Here is a 6,000-nt window from a genome sequence, read left to right as displayed (position 1 = left end):
CGCTACTGCTAACTTAGCAATAGCGCTGGTACTAATCCAGCGCTACTACTTACTGCTATAGGACATATAGCAGTAGCGGTGGATTAGAACGAGGGTTGTTGCTAACTTAGCATTAGCGTCGGTACCAATCCAGCGCTACTGCTAACTTTCTTTTCCTCATTTTCTTTAGTACTTTTTTTTCTTATTTTTATTTATTATTATTTTTTTCTTTTTATTATTTTCGTTTCCTATTTTGTTTACTTTCCTTTTTCTTTTGTATTGCTTTCTCCCTTTTATTTTTGTTTTTTGTTTTTATCCCAACGGCCTCGCACGTGGTCGACGACGAGAACGTCTCCCTCCCACACACTGCGCATATATTACTAGAACCATGTGTTGTTTCGTACGCAAAATACATACATATGTATAAATGTTGTTTCTCAGTTGCATCGAAGACGTTTCACATTGAGCATCTTTCCTTTATTATGTGTTCTGTTGATTCTTCTTTTCCGGCACCATGGAGTACGATCTTTCTTAGGTAATGTAGTCATGATTCTTCTTTTCATGTATGCTTCATTGTCATCGTCATCTTCCCTCATCGGGTTGCCATATTGGTCGTAGTCTTCCTCGTTGGCGACTCCATCCATTCTTACGATGTTTCTTTTGCCTTTCCTCCCTTCATATTGCAAACACACATATTCCCATTATTGAAATGCAGAACTTTTTACTCACTTATATATATCCCGAGAGAGATTTTGCACGGCTAAATAGTGGAGAAGTAACAATGGTGGAGAAGTAACTTAGAGAGAGGAAAGGAGAAAGGATGGGATAGGGAAAAGGGGGGAGGAAGGAGGAGAGGGGGTGTGTGGGTGAAAGGAGGGCAACAATGGTGGAGGAAAGGAAAAAGGAGGAGATAGGGCAAAGGGGGAGGAAGGGGAAGAGTGGGTGTGTGTGGGTGATAGGTAGAAGGAAGAGAGAAGAAGGGCAACAATGGTGGAGAAGTAACAATGTTGGAGAAGTAACTTAGAGAGAGGAAAGGAGAAAGGAGGGGATAGGGCAAAGGGGGAGGAAGGGGGAGATAGGGTGTGTGGGTGAAAAGCTGCCCACATCCACGTATAGAAGTAGCGATGGTTCCACTGGAGCGCTACTGCTATTGCACTTAGCAATAGCGCTTTTACCATACCAGCGCTGCTACTATAGCTACTGTCGGTGGCCTCGTTGGGCCCCTTTTTGCAGTAGCGCTGGATGGAGTGCAGCTCTACTACTATGGACCTTAGCAGTAGTGATGGATTAGAACCAGCGCTACTACTATAGCTATTGCGGGTGGCCTCATTGGGCCCTGTTTATCAGTAGCATTGAAAATAGAGCCAGCGCTACTGCTAAGGACATTAGTAGTAGCGTTTTGTATTTCCAGCGCATGCTATTTTCCAGCACTACTAATAGGCTCCTACCTATAAGGTTTTCCCTACTAGTGAGGTTCCATGAAGGCTTAAGCAACATTTGAGGGTTCTGTGATAGACACAAAAGAGGAATGCCCACAAAAGTTAACTAAATGTGAAGCTTTTGAGTAAGTGAGAGGACCTGGCACATTGATGTCATCAAGGATTTTGTCAATTTCCACTTCATTTGCAATCGTTGTATGTGTTGGTTGAAGACTTTGGTTGGGCTGGGGAATTTGGTCTGTAGCATTTTCCTCGGGTGCACCTACTTGAATTTCATCATTGTTGGGGACGACTTCTTCAACAAGGGGTTGTTCCTCAGTAGGAATGATATCTTCGGTATCCTTGTGCTTAATAGCTTCCTCGGGAGTAAATTTATCTGGCACAGGAGGCAATTGCTATCTTTGCGAGCCATTAGTTTCATCGAACCGCACATCTATAGTTTCAACAACCTTGTTGTGATAGGTGTTGAGACTGTAGGTGTACGAATCCTTTTCGTAACCAAGCATAAAACCTTCATGTGCTTTAGGTGCAAACTTTGAGCTATGATGAGGATCTCTAATCCAGCATCTTGCACCGAAGACTTTGAAATAACTTACATTGGATTTCTTGTCACTGAGGAGTTCATATGAGGTTTTCTTGAGGAATTTGTGAAGACATACCCTGTTGATGATGTGGCAAGTAGTGTTGATTGCTTCAGAGCAGAAGCGTCGATGAGTCTGATATTCTTCAAGCATTGTCCTTGCCATTTAAACCAGATCCATGTTCTTGTGCTCAACGACGTCATTCTGTTAAGGAGTATAAGGAGTAGACAATTCGTGAGTAATACCAAGTTCATCAAGATAATCATCAAGACCAATATTCTTGAATTCTTTCCCATTATCACTCCTGATGTGTTTGATCTTGACATCGAAGTTTGTTGAGGCCCTTGAGGAAAATCGTTTGATGACTTTCTGTACTTTAGTTTTATAAGCAATGATGTTTACCCAAGTATAACGAGAATCGGCATCAAAGATGACAAAGCCATATAGACATGCTGCATTGGTTAGAGTAGCATAATTAGTAGGTCCAAAGAGATCCATATGAAGCAATTCAAACACACGAGTAGTAGTCATGATAGTCTTTGAGGGGTGTTTGGATCTGGTCATTTTTTCAGACTCACAAACACCGCAGAGATGATCCTTAAGGAATTTGAAAGTTTCGATGCCAATGACATGATTCTTCTTCGGGAGTGTGTGCAAATTCCGCATGCCTGCATGATCAAGTCATCTATGCCATTGGCCAACCTTCTGATGTTTTTGCTAGTAAACACGTGGCTGTTTGAGGACCTGTAGAGAAGTATAATATACAAGTCTCCTCTCCTAAAGCCTTCAAAGACTTTGGATTTGTCAGATTCCATGATGACTACACATCTATATTTTCCAAAGATGACAATCATATCAAGATCACAAAACATTGAGACTGACATGAGGTTAAGCCCAAGGGATTCGACAAGCATAACTTTGTCCATGTGCCGATCCTTAGAGATAAACACTTTACCAAGTCCCAATACCTTGCTTTTACCTTTGTTAGCGTAGGTGATATGCTTCAGTGGTGATGGAGTCAGTGGGATATTCATCAATAAGCTTTTATCACCAGTCATGTGATTTGTACATCCACTGTCAAGAACCCGCTCTGTGTTGTTGGGTTGATCATCATGCAGATGAATTAGTACACCTTACCATCTCATATGCTTCAGATTTGAAGAATACGATATCAATTTCATCGGACTTGAATTTCATCACAAACAGTAATTTGAGGTTATAATGAGGACGTGTGAAATGGTATATCATTTCATCATGTTTTAGCTTGCGTCCTATCAAGAAATTTCCTCGGGTCTCCAGCAAATTCTTCAGATGATGACTTTCATCTGGAGACCTATCCTACACAATTGATTAGTTCGATTTCTTCACCACCCACATCTGAAGGGGTGGCAAAGAGTTCATCATCCTACGGGCACCATATGATAATGGAGGCATTGAAGCTAATACACTTCTTTTCACCGTAGGTGGGTTAGATTACTCAAATGAATAGGCATATAAATTCTTTGAGGACTTATGAACATAATGATTTGTGGAATAGTGCGCATATTCATGTCCTATATAGTTTCCCTGCATATCAGAAGCACTAGTGCGAGTACGAGCATAATTTTGACCATTTGAGGATTTTCATCCTCGTGAATACTTTGGTCCACGTGAGGAATTTGATTTGGGGTTCCGGTTCTTCACTGGTGGTGTCATGAGGACATTGACCTGAAGATTTTCCAAGCAACTTTTGGTAACCCAGATTTTCCTCAGGGGAGGTCCATTCCTGCAGTTAGTTCCAACATATCGAGCAAATACTTCACCAAATTTATTTTTGAACAGTTTATAGTTGGAATCAAATGAGCTTTTGCGTGTTAGAGTGTACATTCATCACAAGAATAGGAAATTTCAAATGCAAAGCCTGTTAGAGTGGATGGATCAATGGGAGGTCCTTTAGCAGCAACCCATGAGGTTTTGCGGTACTGCTCAGGTTTCCAGTATGATCCATGAACGTTCAGTTTCCTCTTCAAGGAAATGCCCTCTTTCCTTGGGTTCCTATTCATAATCTTCTTTTTGAGCACATCGCAAAGGGTTTGATGCCCTTTAAGACTTTTGTATATGCCTGCCACATACAATTCCTTCAATCCTGCATTTTCGTCAGTATTATTTGTGGTTTCCTCAAGTGAAGAATTTGATACCACATGAGCAGTTCAAGAATTTGTAGCGATAGAAGCATTTGAGTTTTCAGGTGAAGAATTAGCAGTTTCACGTTCAATGCATTTCAGACATGGTGGAATGAACTCTTCCTGAGCGGTACTGATCTGTTGAGCAAGCAATGAATCATTTTCCATTCGAAGATCATCATGGGACATTCTTAACTTCTCAAGATCAAGCTTCCTTTAAAGGAATTCATAGGAAGGTTTCTCATGATCAGCCAGGAGTGTACTATAATGATCTTGAAGACTATCAAATCTAGAATGAAGGCTTTGAACATCTTCAGTGAGGATTTGAGTATGATTCATTTCATCATTCAACAGATCATCTCTTTTGTCTAGCAGTTTTTGAAGCTTTTCAATAGCACTTTGTTGCTTGGTGGCAATGTTGGCAAGTTTATAGTAACTGGGTTTTTGATAATCATGAGGTTCACAGTCACTACTATCAAAGGAGGATGTGTGGTTTTGCTACCTTTGAACATTTTGCCATGAAGAAATAGGTGGGAGCGAAGTCATCATCATATTCATCAGTGTTGTTGATGTTGTCATTTTCTTCAAGGTTGAAGATCGACTTGCTGTCTGATAACCCACAAGTATAGGGGATCGCAACAGTTTTCGAGGGTAGAGTATTCAACCCAAATTTGTTGATCGCCACGATGGGAAGCGAAAGAATATTCTCAACTATTAGCAGCTGAGTTTATCAGATTCAACCACACCTGAAAGATTAGTGTCTGCAAGCAAAGTATCAGCAGCAAAGTGGTATGATAGCAACGATGCCAGAAACGATCTATTGACGGCAGACTATTCCTAACTGTTGTATCAATGGCGCCAGTAGGTTGCACGGAGGCAAGTAACTATTCTTCCCCGACAACAGTGTCAGAAAAGATCTTGCAGCAAGTAACAGCGGAGTAGCAAGGAATAGCAGTAGCAGCAGCGGCAAAGTAACAGCAGTAGCAACAGTAGTAGCAAAGTGACAGCAGTAGCAACACTAGCCGCAAAGTGACAACAGTAGCAACACTAGCAGCAAAGTGGCCCAATCCCTTTTGTAGCAAGGGACAAGCTTAGACAAAGTAACGTAGCGAGGACCAGTAGTAAAAGACTCGTAGGCAGTGGATCGGTGATGGATGAGTACGACAGATGTGATTCATCATGTAACAGCTATAACACAGAGAGATATGTAACTAGCTCTCGTTCGTCGATCTAATGTAGGCATCTATTCCGTATGTAGTCATACGTGCTTAGGGAAAAGAACTTGCATGACATCTATTGTCCATCCCTCCCGTGGCAGCGGGGTCCTAATGGAAACTACGGGATATTAAGGTTCTCCTTTTAATAAAGAACCGGACCAACGCATTAACACTTGGTGAATACATGAACTCCTCATACTATGGTCATCTCCGGGAGTGGTTCCGGCTATTGTCACTCCGGGGTTGCCGGGTCATAACACATTGTAGGTGACTACAACTTGCAAGATAGGATCTAAAACACACATATATTGGCGACAACATAATAGGTTCAGATCTGAAATCATGGCACTCGGGCCCTAGTGACAAGCATTAAGCATAGCCAAGTAGTAGCAACGTCAATCTAGAACATAGTGGATACTAGGGATCAATCCCCGTCAAAACTAACTCGGTTACATGATAGATCTCATCCAACTCATCACCGTCCAGCAAGCTTACGATGATATTACTCACGAACGATGAAGAGCATCATGGAATTGTCGATGGAGGAAGGTTGATGCTGACGATGGCGACGATTTCCCCTCTCCGGAGCCCGAAACAGACTCCAGATCTGCCCTCCAGATGA

The sequence above is a fragment of the Hordeum vulgare genome, chromosome 7H (assembly GCF_904849725.1).
Source record: "Hordeum vulgare subsp. vulgare chromosome 7H, MorexV3_pseudomolecules_assembly, whole genome shotgun sequence".
NCBI lineage: Eukaryota > Viridiplantae > Streptophyta > Magnoliopsida > Poales > Poaceae > Hordeum > Hordeum vulgare.
This window is presented reverse-complemented; position numbering follows the sequence as displayed.